Raw genomic sequence first — 23528 nt, 5'->3', positions numbered from 1 at the left:
GATTTCACCCCCGCATCCCCCCACCGCCGCACTGTGCAGCATGTGGGAATCTTAGCTCCCCGACCAGGGATCAAACCTGTGCCCCCTGCCATGGAAGCGCAGAGTCTTAACCACTGGACCACCAGGGAAGTCCCCGTTAACCGATTTTTAAAGCAAAAAATTCTAAATTCTCTGAGCTTCTACCCTGAATGAGCCGTTTTCACTAAAGATTAAGGCGGCTTCTGCAGAGACTCTAAAGTTTAGCACAAAACTGGATTAAGGACAAATGACGGTCTAAATAAATGACTGTCATCTTTATGAGAATTACAAAGACCAATGCAATAACAACAGTTGATCATCATTTATTGAGTACCCATAAGGTATGTAGTCTTATGTGATTCCTTTTGAGGTTTCAGGGTTTGCAATGGGGTTTAGCGATAAAAGTGGAAGACCAAAAATTTATCATATAAAATAACTGTCTGGGACTTCCTGGGCAGTCCAGTAGTTAAGACTCTGCGCTTCCACTGCAGGGGGCGTGGGTTGCATCTCTGGTCGGGGAACTAAGATCCCGCATGCCGCGCCGCTCGGCTGAAAAAAATTAAAAATATAAATAAATAAATAAATAAAATAATTGTCTTGTGTTGAGGTTATTTTTGGTTGATGGAAGAAAGAAAATATGTCTGTGGAATTTCTTTTGTAAATCCCTACCTGTGTAGATATGTAGAGACGTCTGAATGTTTTTAATAATGATGATAATTAACAATTATTCTGCCCAAATACATAGGTTGTTATAAGCCATGTAATGAAGAACTGGGACAACACATATTCACGACATGAATGATGAAAGATCTGAGAAGTCCTTCAAATAATTATAGCCTTGGTCATAACATACTAAGAAGGAGAGAATGACTAAGATGTAGTTTGGGTAGTACTTGGAGTGGAAGGGAGATGGTTAACTGAAAATAAAAGGTCAGGGGTTTCCCGCTCTGTCCCCAAATCTGGACTAGGATTTGCTAATATTTTAATAGCTTCTCAGTTGTGAATAAGACCAAACAAATAGACAGTCCTTCCAGGTCTTCTACTCTAGTCTTCATCCTACACAAGAATTCCTTTCCCTGTTCCCTCGGAATTGACAAATTTTTTTAATTAAAAAAAGTTTTTTATTGAGATATAGTTGATTTACAGTACTATATTAGTTTCAGGTATCAATATAGTGTTTCAAAATTTTTATAGATTATACTAAAGTTACAGTTTTTGAAGGACCTTACAAAAGTTTCTCGGGGGCATCTCCACAGTTCTGAAAAAATTAGCATCATAACTTCCTATTCCAAGAAATTTAACTAGGTCAAAAAGAAAAACATTGAGTGAGGTTTCTAAGGCCCTGAATATGAAGCTTCCCTGGAGCTATAAGCTAATAACCATGGTCCAAAGGCACAGTTTTTTCACAAAGAAAACATACATTGCAAGTTTCTCTCCTATTCTAGTTCCAGATCTAGTAGACAGATCTCACTCTACACTGTTTAACATCTGGAACAAACCTTGTTTCATAAACGGTGCACTTACTCAAGCTATAAATCTTTTTCTCACAATTCAAAGCAGTAATAGTGACAAGAACAAATTATTCTGGAAGATATTTTCTGACCCATTTTAGTTAGCAGCATAGATGTGTCCAGTCTAGGTGATATTCTTATGTATCCAAATTGGCTTCAGGTCCAGTTACTCAAATTCTTTGGAATTCTCAGTTCTGAGGACTGAGGTGGGCATTAGTAATTCTTCCCCAAACTTTCATCAGCAACTATTTCTAATAGACTCTAACCCCCAGATGTGCTTGTTTCAACTGCCTTGTTGCTTTGGAAACCCCTACGTATCATCATTTAGAGTTATTTTGCGTTACTGTAGTGTCTTATCAATAGACTCACTGTGGTCTCATATTAAAGTATGAAGATTGCTTTAAACTGATTGCTTTTATATGTAGGACTTACTAATATTCTAAAATTTTGCTTTTCCTTAAATATATGCATTAGTTGAAGTATTCATAAAGCTTCTGCATTAGATTTTGTAAATCATATTAAACCTCCATAGGCAAAGTGTTGAATTTTGCACATGTTCTATAGAAAAAGAAAAACAAACCTAAGTAAGTAAAATGAAGGGTCAAGTAGACAATCCAGCAGAGACTCTCCCAAAGCCACAACCCCTTCTTACCCTAATTTATAGTTTCACTACTGACCACACTTTTATTCGGCTTACTTTTTTTAGTTTCTTCCTTAGATCTGTTATATATGCTTTTGGATAGTAACACTAACCTTTACTGAACTCCTCCTTCTAATGCAACTTGGCCAGTTTCATTTGCACTCTAGGTGCCCTATATGATACAAAAGGCGATGTTGTGAAGACACAGGAATGTAATGGTAATAATATTTCTATTGTCCTTTCTCATCCTCTCTCCTTTAAACCTATCACCACTAATGTGAAGCTACTGTGAAGCCAGAATGATCTTATTTATATAGTCAACTACATATCCCTGCTTTTTTTTTTTTTAATACCCTCTTTTGGCTTCACAGAGTACAACACACATATTGATGAACTGCTAAAAGATTCCAGTATTGTTTTATTACATGGAACTTAGTAGTAATGAAAATAGGGGAAAAACATAAATGATGTACAATAAACCAGCCAAACAGTTATAACTGGAATATCTGGACTCCATGAGCCATTAAATTTTGACCAAATTTCTTGTGTAAGAGGAAGTGACCTTGTTAGCTGTCCTTTCGTTACTTCCTGATAATAAAAGTTAAAATGCTTTTTTATAAATGTAGATTTTCTGCAGTATTAATTCATTGAACAAAATTCAATTTTAAAATATTTTAAACATTCAGAAAGTGAAAAAAACCCAAGTACTCACATAAATTTAAGAAATGCTATCATTTTGCCATATTTGTTTAGACGCTTCTTTAAAAAACAATACACTGCCCCAGCTGAAGTCCCAATTTCATCTCATTTCCCAAGCTCCTTCTCCAGAGGTAGGCACTATCCTAAAGTTGGTAAGTATCCCTTTATTTTAGAGATTTGTCCTTGTTGATAGATGTCAGTAGATTTCACTAATTTTTTTTCTTAGATTGACTATTTTTCAAAAATTTTTATTGGAGTATAGTTGATTTACAACATTGTGTTAGTTTCTGCCGTACAGCAAAGTGAATCAGTTATACTCTTTTTTTAGACTCTTTTTCCATATACGTCATTACAGAGTATTGAGTAGAGCTTCCTGTGCTATACAGTGGGTCTTTATTAGTTATCTATTTTATATATAGTAGTGTGTATATGTCAATCCCAATCTCCCAATTTATCCCTTCCTCCCTTCCTCCCTGGTAACCATAAGTTTGTTTTCCACATCTGAGATTTCACTAATTTTAATTATTGTACAATATTCCATTGCATGACTATGGACATTTAGTTTTTGTCATCATTAATATGAATAATACCCCAACGAACATACTCATAGTGTCTCCTGGTGCATACGTACAAGAATTTCCCTAGATGCAGGAGTTTTTAAGCTTTTATGGCCAATACGCATGGTGAGAAATAATTTTACATTAAGATCCTGTACATGCATATATGCATATATCATCACAGGCTGAGTTGCTTGGGAAGTAGATCTGAGGCAGAAATTTGTGTACAAGACGTTTATGAGGGAGTGTCCCGGTATCAGCACCTGCTGGGGAGTAAAGAAAGCAGGAATGTGGGCAGAGGTAGTTTTGGGCTCTAATGAAGTGACAACAAAGGCCTCAGCTGATCCTGCATTGCCTGCAGTGATTATTCAGAGTAATTTTGAATTAGGGCAAGGGGATCAGGCCTTTATACACCTGCATAGATCAGTTAGTGAATACAGCTGCACCCAGGAAGAAGGTGTGACCTTGGGCAAATAGCTCTCTTCCTGGAGAGAGTCCTGGAGAGGGACTCAGCCACAAGCTGTTGGCTGCCAACACTCCTAGCAGCTGAAATTAATGTTTCAGTCCTGGAGAGGGAGAATCTAGGTGGTGCACAAAAATTCACAAAACAATCCTTACCCTGATATTTCTGTTCTATTTCATCTGTAAAAAAAATGTTCATTGTAACCCTTAAATTGATTTCACAATCCACTAATGGATCATGAATCACAGTTTGAAAAAAACTGCTTTAGAGTATATACCCAGAAATGGAAGCTGGATTGTAGGGTATATGCATTTTAAATTTTACTAAATATTGTCAAACTGCTTTCCAAAGGGGTTAGGTCATTTGACATTCCCACCAGCAGAGCATGAGAGTTGCACTTTTCCTACAGCCTTGATAACCCTTGGTATTGTCAGATTTTTTTAATACAAAAATACAGTAGAGAGTAATACAGTAGAGACTTTGAAACCAATCCTTTGGTGAAAGTGAAAACATTTCTAATGATGTAGTATAGTAAGACTTACTTCCTGCTAGCTTATCAACCACCAAAAAGCATGTGCATTTCCCTGATAATTAGGTAACGTTCAATTTTTAGTCTTGCAAAATAAACCTTTTAGTCTTGTAATCTTTTTTATGACACCTAGCAGAGTGCCTAGCAGGTAACAGCACAAAGTAAAATACCTGTAGGTTGAAAGAGTGAATTCTATGCCTAGGCACATGGCATTTAAGATTTCACTTTTTTTAAACTCTGAAGCAATGTGGTTTAATAGAAGCCTATTGGTCCAGGGATTGTGAGGCCTGGGCTCTGGTCTAGTCCAGCCATGGGATTTGGTAAATTTACTCCACCTTTCTGAGCCTCAGTTTCTTTATCTCCAATAATTTTCCTATGTATACAGCTTACTTCATGGGGAGTTTGGAATACTGAGTTCTTAGAACTGATTTAATATTTACGTAATAGAGAAAGCAAAGTACTTGGAATCTGGGGATATGGATTCTAGTCCTCGCTCTCCTCCCACTATTGGATGTATATGGCCTTGGACAAATCACAAGTAGGCAAATGTTCACTTTTTGGAAAATGAAATGGCCACTAGATGATCTCTAAGGTTCCTGCTCAAAAATCCTATGTTCTGGGTTATAGAAACATGAAGTCAATTTATGAAAACATCATTCTGATAAAGCCATCATGACCTGGGTCAGATGATATATTTTAAATCCACTTCTAATTGCCTGCCCCACCTCAATCGCTCTATAATCCAATCCATTTAGTCCTACCCTTATCCAGCTGCCCTACAGTGTTGCCTGAACTCCACCCTTGAGATTCTCCTTTGCAACTGACAACTATCTTTATTACCTCTAGTATTACAATACTTGTGGCAAACAGAGCCTCGTGCTGTGTGATCACCAGGAAAATCTGAAATGGAAGAATATGTGTCTTCACTTTTTTTGTAACTCCACTAATTCCCCATTCCCTTTTAGCACAGAATTGGTTAAAGATCAGCGGTACTGTTACATACTCTCCTCAGCCTGACATCGAGGATTCTATGGCTCTGCTTTCTCCACTACGATTCACTACCTTCCAGACAGCATTGCACATGCCGGCAGGAGTCTGCCAGTACTATTGTGCCTTCTCCAAAAGCCTTTCTTCCACTTCAGTTCTAATACATTCAAATAAAAGAGAGCCTCATCTCAACTTCTTTCTGCTTCCCTTTCAGCATAATTTAAAACTCTGCAAGTTACTATTACAACATCTAAATTCTATTAAATCAATAAGCTGATGTTTATTAAATTTCAAATGTGGTTAAGATAGTTACAATCAAATATGAAAACTTGCAGGCTTATTAGCCAAGAATGTAGAGGAAGGATATCTGTTTCTAGGAGATAGTTAAGTGATATTGACATTAAAGGGCCTAGGAGTGGTTCTGGAGATCTTAGGAGTGGTTCTGGAGATCTTTGTTTCTAAGTTAAATCTTTATTACTAAAAGTCTATTATTCTCCAAATCATGAATAAACTAGTTGCGAGAGTTTTTCCCCTCTGGATTAACTTTGCCCTTAATACAACTATCTTGATATACCTAACCAATCCATCTCTTTGTCTGTATGCACATGTGTGCTTATGGACAGCAGAGGCTTAAATGCTTTCTCTCCATTAAGAGCCTCCTGTCATGAGTCTGAAAGTGTTCCCTATGAGAAGCTGTCTTCAACATACTGGAGAGGGGACAGGGAGAACCAGGAATAGGCCCTAATGCCCTGCTTCTCTTAGGTAACATCAAGACTGGACACTGATGAACTTTTCCACCAAGAATGGAAAGAAAGGAAAAGAGGAAGCTAGCAACCTCAAACTACCTCTGTAACAAATGATATTTCTTCTTTAGAAAGATCAGCCTGGCAACAAAGGGAGGGATGGATAAAGAAGAAAAGACAGGAGATTGGGAATCCAATTAGTTGACTGCTGCAAAATTTCAAGTGAAAAAAAAAAAATAGATGTGGGTTTGAACTGGGTCAGTAGGAATGGAGATAGAGAGGTGAGGAAGGATATGCTTGATGTTAAGGAGGTGGTATCAACTGGTTTTGATGATTAAGGAATAAGCAGAAAAAAGATGAGTTGATTACTCACAGGTTTTGACTTTTGTGACTACTGCATAGTGAATACTACTCAAGAAATTAGAGAATATAGGAGAAACAGGTTTGGGGTCAAATAGTGAGTTTACCTTTGAAAATGTTGAGTTTCAGGCGCACTTGGGAGTGAGATGTCTGGCGGCAATTGAATATACAATCCTGAAGCGTAGAAGAGACGTACAGACTAAAGATGTGTTTGTCTCCTAGTCTGAGGGATTATAAAGAAAACAGAAGTACAATTGCAGGTGTCTCCCCTTGCTGGCAGGGTTCCTTAAGCCTTGACAATAAGAAGGGCATGGGGATATGTGTATATGTATAGCTGATTCACTTTGTTATAAAGCAGAAACTAACACACCATTGTAAAGCAATTATACTCCAATAAAGATGTTAAAAAAAAAAAAAAAGGGCATCCCTGTTGTCTACCCTTGCAGGATACATGCCTGGGCCAATCAATAAAAAGAAAAGACTTACGGTGTCTGATTTGTTCAGCTTCGTGTTTCCTAAATATCCTAGCTGTAACAACAGTGCTGAGTACATGAGAAGAGCTGACTCATATTTCCTGTAAGTCAGCACAGATATCCATCCATCCTTCCAAATTATTTGAACCTCTGGCCACTCCCAAAGAGAGTCAAAGTGCTGGAACAATTTTTGAGCATTTCTTTCATTTGTTGAGAACAATTCTAATACATGTTATAAAGATTCAGAGCAAAAAAAAAAGCTTTTCCTATTTTGTATCACTCCCACCCCCACATCCCAAACGATGATGCCCTCACATAGGCATCAAAGTCTAAGGCATAGAAAGTATAAGTTCTCTCTGGATTGGTTCAAATGTCATCTATTCATCACCTTCAATCCCCATACTCAGAATCAATCTCAACTTTCCTAAGCTCCAACAGCAATGAGTTTAAACATCTAGTGCAGAACTTCTCATAGTTTGATTTTTATTAAAGTTACATGGCCTGGGAACATACTTTGTGCCTCTAATATGCGCTTATCTACCTTCGTTTCCTTCTGTGCCCAGCATAGTGCTTTGTGTATAAGTGCTGACTGAAGTGAATTTGTTAAAAGTTCTGAAAATACTTGACTGTGGACAACGATAGCTAAGATACTCTATAGAAAAATAACTTTCTTTTGCAGATCATTTAAAAACTAAAAGTTGAATTTAGAAGGAATTGTTGAGATAGGTAAAAGCGTTAACTTGAGGAAGATGGTGAGAGGTGATAATTTTCCAATTTGTGAAAAAGTGCTGACTCAAAGATATGACTCCTCAGCCACCAAGAGGGTAGAGAGAACAGTGGCTCAGACTGCTGCAGCCCTCCTGTCCCTGGACACTCCTCTCAAGTATCAGGTTTCGAATTTGTTATTTGCAACATGACATTTCTCACTATTATTCTTGCAAGTTGTTCAGATAATTTGTCTTCGAAAAGTATGTCATCAGGTTTGTGTTTATAAGAAATAAGATGATAATCTGACAACATTGCCAATAAATTTTAGTTTGTGGATTAAATATACTGGAATGTCATTCTAACACTTTCTCACAATGAATAGAATTTGGTACTGTGTGTTCTGCTTTGGGACACATCCAAAGATTTTCTAAAAGACCATAAATTCCTAGTGGAAGGCTTTCTTACCCATAACGAAGCCACAAGGGATAGATATCAAGAACAGCTTTATAGAATACTCTTCCCAAGACATGGGTAACTTTAAAGACATAAAAAACTTCTGGTCTAGCTATTAAGGTGAATAGATTTAACAGGTGGAGAGGATTAGGTGGTACAACAGCTTGAGCTCCCAGTGCTTTAAACTGTTACTGGTTTCATAGTTTTCCTTCATGCATTGTTCAAACCACAGCATTTAAAAATAATTTCTAAGAAATAGCCAGATAGAGTTCCAGGTGTAAAAGATGACATAATTTCAGAAATGGCATGGGGCCCAAATTTCTAAGCCACACTTTTCCATCTGGCCATTACTGCATTGTTAGACTCCCTTGACCAAATCACATTTAGGGTTCAAGTTTGTTTAACTGTGACTATAGTGACATATGCTGAAAGGACTCCTTATATGACTGTTAAGGGCGATGAGGTACTTAGAAGCATTTCCTGAGCATGCAGTCAAATACTGCGTATTGTTTTTCTACTGCTTTTTAGTATGTTCTTTCAGAAAGTGTTATCTTTGATTAAGAAAAAAAACACTTCAAAACTTCTCAACTTTTGAAACTTTTTAGAATTCCATTCTGTAAACTGTGCTCGCAATTATATGTCTATAGTATTTTAATTGGTATTCTGTAATGTAGATGAAAGTATGTGAATTTGTTTGCCAGTTAAGAGTGCCTTTTGTTGCTAGTCAAATGCTTGATACACCAAGCTACTCCTCAAAGAGGAACTGACCCGATAGATCTCACAACAATTAAAACCAATAAAAGGCTAAATCTGTGTCCAATGGGGAAAGAATGGGAGGTTCCCAGTTGGACTTCTAATTTTTTTTTACAGCTTTATTGCAAAATAATTGACATACAGTGGACTACACATTTAAAGTGTGCAACTTGATAAGTTTGATGTATGTTCACATCTGTGAAACCATCACTACAATCTGGATAGTGATCTAGATATCCATCATCCCCAAAAGTTCCCTCTTGAGCCTTTATGCTATAACCTCTCGCTTGTAATCACTGATTGGCCTACAGCCATAGCCTCACATTGGGGATAAGAACACTGTGAATGATAATGGGCAGCGGGGAGGAAGGGTCTGGCCTGGAAAAGAGATTTAACTTTTTGTTTAGTGGAGTTAAAATGCTGCATGTAGGATGTGCTTAAAAATACAAAAAAAGTGGTCGACTCAGTATTTTCAGGTCAAGATCTTGATCTTTTGAACTTTATAACTTTATGGAATGCTGGGTTATCTGAAATGTGGCAAAAATAGGCTTCCTTCTCTCTTGCCCTTTTCTAATCCATTCTTCACAGAAGAGTACTTCTTAAAATTAAATTTACCCAGAGCTGGAATCACTTATTTTTTAATGAAAATTAACAGCATCAAAAAGATACGCATTTAGAGTAGTTATACATAGAGGGGCAGGTTGTTTGGGTCATCTTGGAGCACACATTTACAAGACTATAGAGCACATTTTATGGTCACGGAACAGTTTTTCAGTGCTAAAAATTAACTGATCCTATATTAGTATTCCTCATTAGTAGTATGATGTGTTAGCCATCTGAGCTAAAAACTTACACTTATTTCTTCCTCTTATTTCTTGGGTGGTGGTTTCTAAACTTATATGTGGTAATTCCCTGGCGGTCCAGTGTTTAAGACTCGGTGCTTTCAATGCCGTGGGCCGGGGTTCAATCCCTGGTTGGGAAACTAAGATCCCACAAGTCGTGGGGCGAGGCCAAAGAAAAATAATCATCATAATAAACTTATATGGTATGGTCCATTAAACCCTTCAATGGGAGCAAACAATCCTACTGATCACCAAGGCCACTACCGTTTTGTGGTTTTTTTGGGTGTCAGGGGGAACTCACCAGATACCTTTCAAAGATACATGTCTTAGATATGGGGATATATGTGTACGTATAGCTGATTCACTTTGTTATACAGCAGAAACTAACACACCATTGTAAAGCAAGTATACTCCAATAAAGATGTTAAAAAAAAAAAAAAGATACATGTCTTAGAAAGTAGAATAGGAGTTATAACTTACTGGGTACAGAGTTTCAGTTTGGGATGATGAAAAAGTTCTGGAAATGGGCAGTGGTGATGGTTACACAACAATGTACTTAACACCACTGAACTGTACACTTAAAAATAGTTAAAATGGTAAATATTATGTTTTGTATATTTTACCACAATGAAAATGTTTTTTAAAAATTCATGGCTTGATATCAAATTTCATGAGAATGTGCAGAGCTAAGCAGTTAACACATTTGGAACTACAGCATCAGTAAACTTCACATTTATAACAGTTCATATTCTTTTCTTTAGTAGCACTCTGTGCAAAAATGAGTAAGAATCACCGATTTGGATTACTACTTGTAATCAATTAAATAAACCAATAAATGTACTTATCAAATAGCACTGATTAGGCAACTATACATGACATACAAAACACTTAGTAAGAAATTACATTATTTAACAATTTTCAGTGAAAGTAGCATTTTTCTGTATACAGTCTTATGTGATGCTCACACTTTTTTTTTATCAATAAGGAAATTGAAGATCAGAACATATAATTTGAACAATTTAGTGTTGAAAAGGCTCAACCCCAGGTTTTTTTGTTTTGTTTTGTTTTACCTTAAATCCAGTTCTTTGGCTCATATACTGCCTGAAATATAGATATGATGTCATAACCCAAACATCACTGTTCCCAATTGCCTGCTCTAACAGGCATCCCTTACTCTTCAATAGCTTTCAGCAGCAATTACAATAAAATCCAATCTTATTTTTATGTCTTCTTAGGGCCTGGGGGAATGGGCCCTCACTTGCTTACACACTCACCTCTCCAATCTCAGGGCAGGTTCCTCCTTACACCATGGATTCCCCAGCACCATGGACTCCACTTAGTTCCAACAGCCAAGTTCCCTTCTACCACAGGTCCTTTGCACAGCCGTTTCCTCTGCCTTAAACAATTCCCCAGGGCATTTCTCTACTGGCTCCTTCTCATCCTTCAGATGGGCCTTTCTTGACCACTCTGTTTTTTTTAAGGTATCCTGGTATTTGCTCTCCCAGATTTCTGTTCATAACATTTATAGCATGTTTCCCTCAAAATGTGATGAAGTACTTTTGTCCCTCTTTTTCCCACTAGACTGTCAGCTCCATGAAGGCAGACCTTTTCTCCTTCCCTCACCAGTATGTCCCCTCAGTGTCTGTTTGAGTTTCGGTGAATGTTTGTTGACTGACTGAATACAATGAAAGAAGTGGAGATAGGAAATAGAGCTGTAAACCCGGTTAGTACAAGGGATTAAAGCCTATTCTGCACAATTTAGGAGAGTTGACTTGAAACATTTTAGGGTCCTATTTCTTCCTTCATTTGTCCATGTAATAATATCGAACATTCATTGAGTACTTTCAGGTACTATGCTAAGCACTTCACATATATTATAGCATTTACCCTTCAGAGCAACCCTGTAGCAGTAATCAGCCTTTATTATCCTCATTTTTCAGGGGCAATTTGCCAACAGCCACTGATGGTGGAACCACAGCCAGGTGTAAGTAGGCCATATCCCATTAATCCAATGTAATCTACACCCCTTCAGTCAACAATAGGTGTTTTATCAACGTACTTTTCAGAGAACCCGCCTGAATTCCCCATTTTACCTGACCTTCAGTATCTTGGGACCGAAACCTACCAGAGGTGGTTGCTAACCCCTCAGGGGGTTTCTTGGGTAATCTGAGTGCTCTTGGTAGAAGAGCGGCCGCTCAGGCAGACGCGACGAGCTCTGGCTAGCCAGTGTCAGGACTCCTGGGACGGCTGGGGAGGAAGGAGGAAACAGGTCAGTTGGCCCATGACGGATCCCTGACCCTCGGGGTGGTGAAAGGGGAAGGGAAGGTGTATGCCGCCCACGCTCGCCTAGGGGTCCGGATCTCCCAACGCGAAGGGGAACCACGGCGCACTTCCCCAACTCTACCGCGCGTCACGAGAGAACGCCCCTCAGCTCCGCCCACCTTCTACGCCCATAGCAGTATCGGGCGCTAGGACCCCGCGACCCTCAACCTGTCCCTGTCCTGCCCCCTCGGGCAAGGGCCTGGCCCGCTATTGGCGTTCACAGGCCGCGATCCCCGCCTCCGCCCACTCCGTCACTGTCAAGATGGCGCCGGTCGCAGCGGCGGCTGCCGCGGCGGCTGGAACCAGAGAAGGAGGCGGAGGCAGCGGCGGCCGCGAGGGGAGGGGGAGTCCCGTCTGACTGAGACCGCAGGCCTGGGCGGGCGGGGGTGCCGCGCAGGGCGGAGCGCCGGGCTGGGGATGAGCTAAGCGGGTTCGGAGCCCCGCGGCATTCAGTCTCTCGTGTCCCGCCGCCGCTGGTGAGTGGACGCGGCACCGCTCTCCAAGCTCGACCGGCTGCTCGCGAGGGAGCCAGCGGTGAGGTGAGTGTGGGGGCGGCTGCGCGGACAGCGGTGGCATGTGGAGCTGTCACTGCCCGGAGCGGTGTCAGCCGCGGGCACGGGAGCGGGGCCGGCTGGGCTCGGAGATGTGGCGTGGATGGCCGCGACCTCCGCCCGGGGACTTCTCGGAGCCTGGCCGTCCTCCGAGAGCTGGGTCTGCTCCGGATGGCGCGGCGGTGCTGAGAGTAGCACCCGCGCCTCTGCGTCGGATGCTGGGGGGACTCCTGTGTTTTCATTCCGGATTTTCTATTCCGGGCTGGCCTGGGGCTCTTGTTGGGAGCTGGGGGTGGGGGCGGGGGCGGTGAGAGGGGAGGTCCTGGAGCTGGGATTTTGACAAGCCCGTTACGTAAGACGGAGGTGGCCTCCCGGAATCCCACCTGCTCGCTGTTTTAAACAGGCGGCAGCTGGATCCTGGCGGGCCCCCAGAGGCCCGATTTTCCTCCCGGAGGTCTGCCTAGCCTACTCCGGCCAGCGTGAACCTGCTCAACGTCCAACTTGTCCAGTTTGGGTTTTTTTCCCAGTCTTTTTTGGGGGGGCGGGGGCGGGAGGGGGTAAACAATTACTGGTCGCGACTGTTCCCTTTGAAGTTTACCGCTTTCGGGGGGGGGGAGGGAAAAAAAGCTTGTGACCTAAAACTGGGTCGCAGCGACAGCTTTTCATTATCGTACTTTTAAATGACAGATGTGCTGGAAGATTTTTGTTATTGTTCCAGTGTGCTTTTAATTCAAACGTATGGTTACGCCTGGAGCCTTAGAGAAGGGTTTTGTCTTATAGGACAGTTATTTCTTGTTTGCAGCAGCAGGATAGGCATCAGTCAACAGGCATGTATTTATCTGAGGAGAAAACGCATGTCAGCTAGCTAGAGACCCGTGAGGGCAGAAATTGTATTACTACGTGAATATCTTATTCTTTAAAATATTATCCGTTAATGAAAATAATAGTCCAAGTTTAAAAGAAGCAATTTTACAAGATTACAAGCTGTTGTTTGGTGTATATGGTCTCTTTCTATTTTCTGCTTGCCCTAGTCTACCTCTTCTCTCCTCTTGGGGGAAGGAGGCGGAGACACCTGTAAACAGCGTAACCCAGGTTACAGTAATCTACTGTAGTACATTTGAGATTATTGTAAAAAGTAGTCTCCGGGGGACCTAAGATTGGGTAATAAATAAGGACTCTTGGGCAAGTTATACAGTTTTGTGTTTAGACTAGATACTGGGATTTCAGCCTTTGAAAACCTAGGTATACATAATTTCTGAGCTATTTGAACCCCGTTTGAACTTATAATGAAACAAAAGATTGTATTTGGCCGCTTTTACGGGAACTTTGTTTTGTTTTGGCCAGAATTAAACATTTTTGGTAACTTTTACCTCATTTTCACATTCTCCCTTTGAACTGCAGCTCTCAGTAGGAGTCCAGAATAGTATATATTATCATCATCGTCATTATTGTACATACTATATGTTACATAATTTTCTTTTTCTGAATGATTAAACATAGACTTAACTTCATTGTGGGTTTTATAAGAATGTACTTGTTAGGAAAGTTAATTGATCTTGACAGCAGCCCAGTACTGGGAATAAATGTAAGTAAAATTTGGCCTGAGTTTTAAATTTATGTACACAAATTTACACTTTTGAAAATTGGTGAAGCGATATAAATTTTCTGTTTGTGCAAGAGAGCCAGGAAGCTGATGCTGATTTGTTCTGAACTTTTCCACATGAATTACCACTGGCTTAAATAGTTATTGATTCTTAAGCTCCTGGAGCTGTTGACCTATTTATGGCAGCTTGAATAAAATTTGGAATAATTGGGAGGCTATAAGAAGGAAGAAATAGAGTACATGACATTTTCTAATTCATTCAAAAAATAATAAAAATCATGGAGGAATTGTAAAAGAAAACTGTGTTCTCACTGAGTGATATTAGTTACATTATCTTTTCTGTTTGCAGAATTTTTCTAAGCAGTCTACTTACTATGAAAACCTAGATTTAAGCACCAATACAAACAGAGATGTTTGATATATTATAAATCTTGTTTATTCCTATTTAAACTGATGGCTTCTTATTCTAAGTGGAAAGCAGAAGTGGCTGTGGCAGGAAGATTGGCTTGCTGTTATTGTCCTCTCTGATATCAGAGACTTACCTTTCAGGACTTTTTCCTCCTTCCTACAAGGTGTGGAAGAAGAGAATGAAGAAAACTTGATAAAATTTCTTCCTTTCTTGTTTGTTTGTTCAGTGTCCTACTGATTATTGCTCAGTAGAATTTGTGGGTTGGGGAAAGTCAAGCACTCCATGCTTTATTACTTATTATTATTTATTACTTTATTACTTATTACTGTGTATCATAATTACCACTGAATTCTACAATAGCAGTGTAGAACCTTATACATAAGAAAGGATTAATTTATATAGTGTGTTACTATAATAGTGAAAAATTTGTAATAGTTAAAATGCCATATAATAGAGGATGAGTGAAATTAATGATGGTTAATCTATGTGGTAAATGCAGTTATTAAAAGTCATATTTTAAAAAATATTTACTAACATGAGAAAGCACAATATAATCTTGAGATAAAAATCAGAATATAAGGAATTACTATGTTATTACTTATAATATATCACATATATGGCAAAATGATTGGCAGGAAGTACATAAAATATTAAAAGACATTATCTCTGGATGATAGCATTATAGGTAACTTCTGTTTTAGTGTTTGTACTTTGTTCTGTCTTCTGAGTAGTATTACTCTAATAATCACTAAAATGACATTAAAATATTTTCAAGAGTCATAGGAGAAAATCCTGAAAATCCCACATAACCACTGCCCCTCCAACAGAAAAACTACCTTATGATTCATTATTAGCCAAACTAACTGAAAATACGGTGCTTATGCAACATACACAATAATGGAAACAGCCAATAATACAGGTGAAGGCATTCTCCTAGCTCCCAGCACCAGCCTGGTAATGGTTTTCCATATGGGGATGCTCCTATTAATGCACATCGTTACTGTCCAACCTCTTTTCTGTTTGTGTCTTACACCCTAATTGTTCTGTGTTGCCAGTGCCACCTATTGATGGACTGCTTGACTCAAGTCTTTTCCTCATTACCTCATCAGTCAGCGGTTTGTGAATGTTTATGAGGTGCCAGGTACTTTGCTAGTCACTGAGTATACAAAGGTGAATGAATGAAACGTGGTTTCTAACCTCAAACTCTGGTAGAGAACCTTACTTTTCTTCTTGGTTCACGAGTGCATATTGTATACTCTGCTTTTTCTATCCCACTGCTCATGCCCTGGCACCTCAGACAGTATCTTTTTCCTGGTGCTCACATCCTCTTTTAACTTTCTTTATGGGAAAATATGTTCTGAGTTCCAGACAACCAATTTACAAATGAATTTTTGGAATGTTACTTGATTGTATGTGGGGGAATCTTTTTTTTTTTTTAATTTATTTATTTTTTATTTTTGGCTGTGTTGGGTCTTCGTTTCTGTGCAGGGGCTTTCTCTAGTTGTGGCGAGCGGGGGCCACTCTTCATCGCGGTGCGCGGACCTCTCACTATCGCGGCTTCTCTTGTTGAGGAGCACAGGCTCAGTCGTTGTGGCACACGGGCTTAGTTGTTCCGTGGCACGTGGGATCTTCCCAGACCAGGGCTCGAACCCGTGTCCCCTGCATTGGCAGGTGGATTCTCAACCGCTGCACCACCAGGGAAGCCCTACGTGGGGGAATCTTAAGTTCAGAAGGGCTGCATATATGTTCATCTATGGCTGTTGTTATTTTTTAAAGTATGTGACAATTTCTTGGTGCTTTCTTCTTGCTTCCTTCTTTTAAAAAGCACAAACAAGTAGAAAGCAGAAAAAAGAGGTAGAAAGGTATCAAGGGGGTTTTCTTGCTAGTGCTATATATACTTCATTTTCAGTGAGAAGAGTGAGTCATCAAAATGTAAAGTAAGAGATACTGTTTCTGATATACTTCTAGTATATCTCTTTTGAGCCCTGTAAAAATGCATTTTCCATATGTATGTTAAAGTATATATACATACATAAACTCACAGTTTAGCTGTTTGCATTTCCAAATAAAACCTGAAATATGGAGATTGGAAATTTCTTAAATTTCTTTTTATTTTTTAAAAAATTATTTATTTATTTGTTTATTTATTTATTTATTTTTGGCTGCGTTGGGTCTTCATTGCTGTGTGCAGGCTTTCTCCAGTTGGCGGCAAGCGGGGGCTGCTCTTCGTTGCGGTGCACGGGCTTCTCATTGCAGTGGCGCGCGGGCTTCAGTAGTTGTGGCACGTGGGCTCAGTAGTTGTGGCTTGCGGGCTCTAGAGCGCAGGCTCAGTAGTTGTGGCGCAGGGGCTTAGCTGCTCCGCAGCATGTGGGATCTTCCCGGACCAGGGCTCAAACTAGTGTCGCCTGCATTGGCAGGCAGATTCTTAACCACTGCGCCACCAGGGACGTCACTCTTTTTATTTTTGTTATAATATTGTTTCATAGAGGAGACATTTTGTTTTTGAAAAGTTTAAAAAATACAGAAAATTACAAAAATTTACAAAAAGTAGTGAACAATGCACATACTCACCATACAAAATGTTGACATTGTTTTCATTTTTGCTTGAGATGTGCATTTAATATAAAAGAACCACGTATGTCGTCAGTATCACACTGAATTCTAAAAGAGCAGCGTAGAACTTTATATTTTACTTGCACATTGCTGATGAAGTTAAAGCCCCTTTTGTTCTCCCCAATTTCATCCTCTTTCCTTCTCTCCTTACATCCCCTCCCTGGCAATTGTTGTGATAAATTTGATGTGTATCCTTCCAGTTTACCTTTTAATAAACTGTATGTATTTGAGTAGTACATGACGTTGCTTTGGATGCTTTTGAAGAGTGTGGACTTTGGAGCCATAACTCCCTAGGTTTGAATCTTGACTCTGTTACTTAATAGTTTTGTGACCTCAGGCACGTTTTAAAATTTTTCCGTGCCTCATTGTCCTCGTCTATCAAATCCGGATGATAGAAATGTCTGCCACATAAGGTTGTTGTAAAAAGTAAATGAGTTTATTTATATAAGCTGCTTAAAACTGTGCCTGGCACTTTTTTTTTTTAAGTGTGCTGGTAAATTTAACCAGTTATTAATATGATTGTGTCATGGTATACACATTTTGAAACTTGTTTTCTTTATTTTACTTTTTTTCCCCTCGATTCTTGTTGGTACTATAGGTCTAGTTCATTCATTTTTTACTGGTTTGTAGTGTTCCATTGAATAAATATACTGCAATTTGTCATTTCTTCTATTGATAAGCATTTAGATTGCTTTCATTTTTTATGTTATAAATAGTGCCTCATGAAATCCTTGTATCTCCTCAAGCAACATGCCAGAGTTTCTTCAGGTCATATACCTGATTGTCAAATTGTTGGGTCTTAGGATATACGCTTTTTCCCCTTTGCAGGGTGTTTATAGGATACTGACAAACAATTTCTATTTCTCCATATCTTTACCAGCAGTTGGTGTTGTCAGACTCTTGGATTTTTCCAATCTGATTGGTGCGAAATGGCATTTCATTTGTGTTCTATTTTTATTTCCCTTCATATTTTCTTATATATGGGCTTTTTTTTTTTTTTTTTGGCTGCTTTTGGGTCTTTGTTGCTGCACGCGAGCTTTCTCTAGTTGCAGTGAGTAGGGGCTACTCTTCGTTGCGGTGCGCGGGCTTCTCATTGCGGGGGGCCTCTCTTGTTGCGGAGCGCGGTCTCTAGGCACGCGGGCTCAGTATTTGTGGCTTGGGGACTCTAGAGCGCAGGCTCAGTAGTTGGGGCGCACGGGCTTAGTTGCTCCGCGGCATTATATGGGCATTTTTGGTTAACTCTTAAGTGATGTGCCTATATCCTTTACACATTTTCTGTTAGACTTTTTTGTAATAGGTTTTTTGGTTTTTAAATATGTTCAAGATAGTTACAAACATTAGTGAAGTGTTCTTTTTATTTTTGGAGTTTCCAGATCTCTTGAACAGTGACCATTATGGACCCAAGTTATTGTGAATTTTACATTATAGTATATTGTTATTAGTGAACTTCCCAATGTACTTTCTTAAAATATGTATAGTTATATTTCTCTCCCTCTGAAACTATGAGAAAATGTTTCAGTAATGTACTGTGGATATATTTTTACTAAAACTATTTAAATTTTGTGGACTTCAAAAACCAGGTGGAATTTTTATTAATAATAATTAGTACCACAGTTTTGTTTTAGTCTAAAATTTGAGTGGCTTCCTGCTTAGAGGAGAGTTTTCTGCTCCTAAAGTGCTTATCAACTAAGGAATAAAAATATGCACATATGAAATGACTTTAGGCACTTACATATACAATATTATAAATTGTTCATCAGTGTTGAGATTGTTTTGCATAGTACTAACTGTTTCTGTTTCTGTCCAACCCTCTATACATGACTTAAAGGACTAAAGTCAGTCTGGTTAAGGCAGTAACTTCCCTGCTATTGTTATTATTACTATTAATTTATTTAAATAAACTTTTAATTTTAGAATAATTTTACATTTACAGAAAAGTTTCAGGGAGTTACCACATCTCCTGCACCCAGTTTCCCCTACTGCTAATATGTGACACTTCTGTTTTACATTTGTCACAACTAAGGAACCAACACTGGAACATTACTATTAACTAAAGTCCATACTTTACTCAGATTTCATTAGTTTTCACCTAATGTCCTTTTTCAGTTCCAGGATCCCATCCAGAATACCACACTACATTTAGTCATTATGTTTCCTTTGGCTCCTCTGGTCTGTGACAGCTTTTCAGATTTTCCTTGCTTTTGATGACCTTGACAGTTTTGAGGAGTACGGGTCAGAGATTTTGTAGCATGTCCTTCAATTTGGGTTTGTCTGATGTTCTTCCCATAGTTAGAGTAGGGTTATGGGTTTTGGGGAAGATGACTGTAGAGATAAAATGCTATTCTCATTATATCGTATCAAGGGTACATACCATCAATATGACTTATCACTGATATTTTTAACCTTGATCACCTGGCTGAGGTAGTGTTTGTCAGGTTTCTCTACTGTAAAGTTTTCCTATATGCTGCTTTTTGGAAATAAGTCACTAAGTGCAGACCATATTCAGTGGGTAGGAAGTTAAGCTCTAACTCCTCAACAGGTGAGTATCTACACAATTATTTGGGATTCTTCTTTAAGGGAGATTTTCCTTTTCTCCCCCATTTATTTATTTATTTATTTAATCATTTATATCAATATGGACTCATGGATATTCATTTCTAAATTTGGGTTATACTCCTATATTACCTTATTTTTTTGCTCAAGTTGTTCCACCTCTTTCAGGTTGGTTCCTGTAACCAACAGGACATAAACCATTGTTTTGTTTTTTTGAGCACTTCCATACTTTCTGGCACTACAAGATGCTCCAGGCTAATCTTTTATATTCCCTGCCCCAGCCCTATAATCAACCATTTCTTCAAGGATCCCTTGTTACTTTTATTAGAGAAGGATATTAGAAACCAAGATTTGGGCACTGGGTGTGCTCATTGCTGTTGGGATATCATTGCTTTTAGACCTCAGTGTACAGACCTAGGAAATATATGTATGTATACTAACACATGTATACAGATATATAACTATTTTTTACCTATATGTCCATCTGTATCTAAATGAAGCTAAACATGAGTTCATACTGATATCTTTGACTCTGCTTCAGTACCACATGGTTCATTCTATCCTTACCCCCATGCTTATCTGTAACCTTACTCTCCAGAAATGAGAAACCTGGTTCTCATCATCTGCAGTCCACTTACTTGTTTGTTCAATCTCATTATACATGCACAGTTTCATAATTGTTAACCATATCCCAGTGAGAAATGACTTCAACAACTAGAGAAGTTTTATCTTTTTTTTAAATCCTTTTGTCATTTAGAGTTCCCAGTCAGAACACTATTTTCCAAAGTTACTTAGGTCAGGACCTTTCAGAACCTTTTTTTCTCTGTCTTCCATATTTTAATTTTACTTCTTATAGGCTGGTCTAAATTACAAGTAATTATATATATAAAACTTATGAAAAAAATTTCCCTTACTAATTACAGAGCCTTAGCTCTGTATGGTTTTTTTTCTCTCTGACTTTTGTGGCCAAAAAAAAAAAAAAATCCCTTTTCTGAAAGTAAAACTTCCTGAGGCTTAGTCAGAATAGTACTCTGTCATTTGGTTATTGGTTGATATATTTATGATTTGGACTTAGAGTTATTATAGCTTCAAATATTTTTCATAGTACATTTTGAGAAATGCTGTTTAGTGACTGAGCATTAAGATCCTGGCAAGTAAACAAATATATAATAATATTTGAGTGCTCAGAATTTACCTGTATTCTTATAGTAATTTTATATGGATTAACTCATTTAATTCCCTCAAGAAGTCTGTGAGGTAAGTACTTTATTATTTTGCTCCTTTTAAAGATGAGGAAATTAAGACACTGAGAGATTTAGCAACTTGACCACAGTCACATAGCTAGTAAATGGCAGAGCTGGGATTCGTATGTAGCCAGTCTTGATTGTGGAGCCTACACTCTCAATCACTTTGCTATATTGCCTCTAAACAAGAAAAGTTCAAAGTGTTGTAAGAGTTACAGAGGAAGTAAAACACGATGATGTGAGAGAATGATTGAGAGGGTCCTTAGGGTACTTCTTAGGGAAGTCCTCTCTTAGGAGATGATATTTGACAGATGAGAAAGAGCCAGTTACGTGAAGAGCTGAGGAAAGAGTGATCCTTATGGGAGAATATCAAGTGCAAAGCCTTGCCATGAAAAGGAGTTTGAGATGAGAACAGAAAGACACCCAGTGTGGCTACGTGTAGTGAGCATGAGGGCCTGTAGCGTTACTTACAGGTGAGGTTCCATGTAGTAAGTCATTTAGTGCTCAAAATAACCCATTACCTCAATTTTATAGATGAGAAAATTGATACGGTAATCTGCCTTGGCTGAAATTATGTCTTTTCTCTCCCATTTACTCTTTATCCCACTACAGTCTAATTTCTACTTCTTATGTCACTAAACTTGCTCTTGCTAAAGTAACCAATGACAGTAATACTGTTGGCCATTTTCTCAAGAAACTCAACCCCTTGACTTCCACCCTGCTGCCCTCTTCTGTTTATCCTGGAGCTTCTCAGTGTGTTGATCATTCCCTTTGAGGGCTTGCCTTCCTCTGCCAGTCTCAAAAGAAGTGGTGGTCCCAGGGTTAGCCATTTGCCCTTCTCAGCCTTTACAGTAAGCAAGTCGTAGTTATCCCTATGGTTTCAGTTACCGTGTATCTACCAGTCACCCACCAAGCTGTTTTTCCAGCATTAGTATTCAAAGCATCAGAGATTGTCTTATCTAACTGCTTATGTATCTTCACTTTAAACTCCGTTTGTCCAAACTGAACTTATTAACCTATCTAAAGTTTTTCTTTGATTTATTGTTTTTCAAAGACATCTGGACTATTGGCTTCATCATTCAAGGAACTTTGGATCATGTTTCCTCCCTCTTTCTCTCTCCTCACATACATTCATTTACTATTCATTCTGCTGATTTTGCCACCGGAATATTTTTTGAATCGGTCATTTCCCTAGTATCCCTGTTTCAGCCACCGCCTTATTAGGAACTACTTCCTTACCTTCTCACTGGTTTTCCTGTCTTCATTTTTATCTCTGTGATATTCACATCAGAATTGCCGGGCTGGTATGTCTAAAACACAGTTAGAAAATTCTTCTTTAACACCCCATTGTTAACTGAATAAAGTCTGAACTCTTTACCAGGTCATTAAGCCTCATCACGATTTGGGACTGGTTCTCTTAACTCATAATCTTAACTCATAATTTCTGCTTTCCATTTTCCACTCTAGCCATATAAAACTACTTTTTGAAGATTCCTTGAATGTACATGCTAGTTCTGAACTGTTGACCATTGCTTATGTAGTCCATCTCCTTGGAATGACTTCATTTTCTTCTTCCCTTTTCTTTTTGCCTAACTCCTTTGCATCTTTTAAGACTCAGCATAAGCTTTATCTCCTCCAGAAAGCCTTTTCAGACCCATACTTTTTTTTTTTTAATTTTTATTGGAGTATTGTTGATTTACAATGTTGTATTAGTTTCTGCTGTACAGCAAAGTGAATCAGTTATACATATACGTATATCCACTTTTCTTTAGATTCTTTTCCCACATAGGTCATCACAGAATATTGAGAGTAGAGTTCCCTGTGCTATACAGTAGTCCTTATTAGTTATCTATTTTATTTTTATTAAAATTTTTTTTTTAATTTATTTTTGGCTACATTGGGTCTTCATTGCTGCGTGTGGGCCTTCTCTAGTTGTGGCGAGCGAGGGCTACTCTTCATTGCGGTGCATGGGCTACTCATTGCGGTGGCTTCTCTTGTTGCGGAGCTTGGGCTCTAGGCAGACGGGCTTCAGTAGTTGCGGCATGCGGGCCCTAGAGCGCAGGCTCAGTAGTCATGGTTCATGGGCTTAGCTGTTCCGCAGCATGTGGGATCTTCCTGGACCAGAGATCGAACCCGTGTCCCCTGCATTGGCAGGTGGATTCTTAACCACTGAGCCACCAGAAGTCCAAGTTATGTATTTTATATATAGTAGTGTGTATATGTCCATCCCAATCTCCCAGTTTATCCCTTTCCCCCTTTCCCCCCTGGTAACCATAAGTTTATTTTCTATATATGACTCTGTTTCTCTTTTGTAAATAAGTTCATTTGTATCATTTGTTTTAGATTCCACATATAAGTGATATCATATGATATTTGTCTTTCTCTGTCTGACTTCACTTAGTATGATAATCTCTAGGTCCATCCATGTTGCTGCAAATGGCATTATTTCAATTCTTTTTATATGGCTGAGTAATATTCCATTGTATATAAGTAGTAC

General features: G+C 38.8%; 1 protein-coding gene and 1 long non-coding RNA gene across 11 annotated transcripts in view; one reads left to right on the top strand and one right to left on the bottom strand.

The window, feature by feature from the left end:
* Positions 1-574: 574 nt before the first annotated feature.
* On the bottom strand, positions 575-12162 carry LOC309624852. 2 transcript variants are annotated; one of them, XR_014242163.1, is made up of 4 exons: positions 12083-12162; positions 11862-11983; positions 6615-6730; positions 575-3688 (listed from the first exon to the last, which is right to left on the bottom strand). It is a non-coding gene; the product is annotated as an uncharacterized lncRNA (long non-coding RNA). The 2 variants fall into 2 exon arrangements; XR_014242164.1 differs by lacking the exon at positions 6615-6730.
* Positions 12163-12302: 140 nt separating this feature from the next.
* Positions 12303-23528, top strand: part of DENND4A (DENN domain containing 4A) — a 135912-nt gene continuing 124686 nt past the window's right edge. For 8 of the 9 annotated variants that reach the window (XM_082383216.1, XM_082383218.1, XM_082383213.1 and 5 more), the window contains exon 1: positions 12303-12597. The gene's annotated coding sequence lies outside the window, so the exon portion shown is untranslated. The remainder of the gene's footprint in view (positions 12598-23528) is intronic. The other variant, XM_082383223.1, reaches the window with a different exon arrangement.

The sequence above is a fragment of the Balaenoptera borealis genome (assembly GCF_965194805.1).
Source record: "Balaenoptera borealis genome assembly, chromosome: 3".
Taxonomy (NCBI): Eukaryota; Metazoa; Chordata; class Mammalia; order Artiodactyla; family Balaenopteridae; genus Balaenoptera; species Balaenoptera borealis.
The sequence above is the reverse complement of the archived record's forward strand: the minus strand, read 5'-3'. Positions and strand labels throughout refer to the sequence as shown.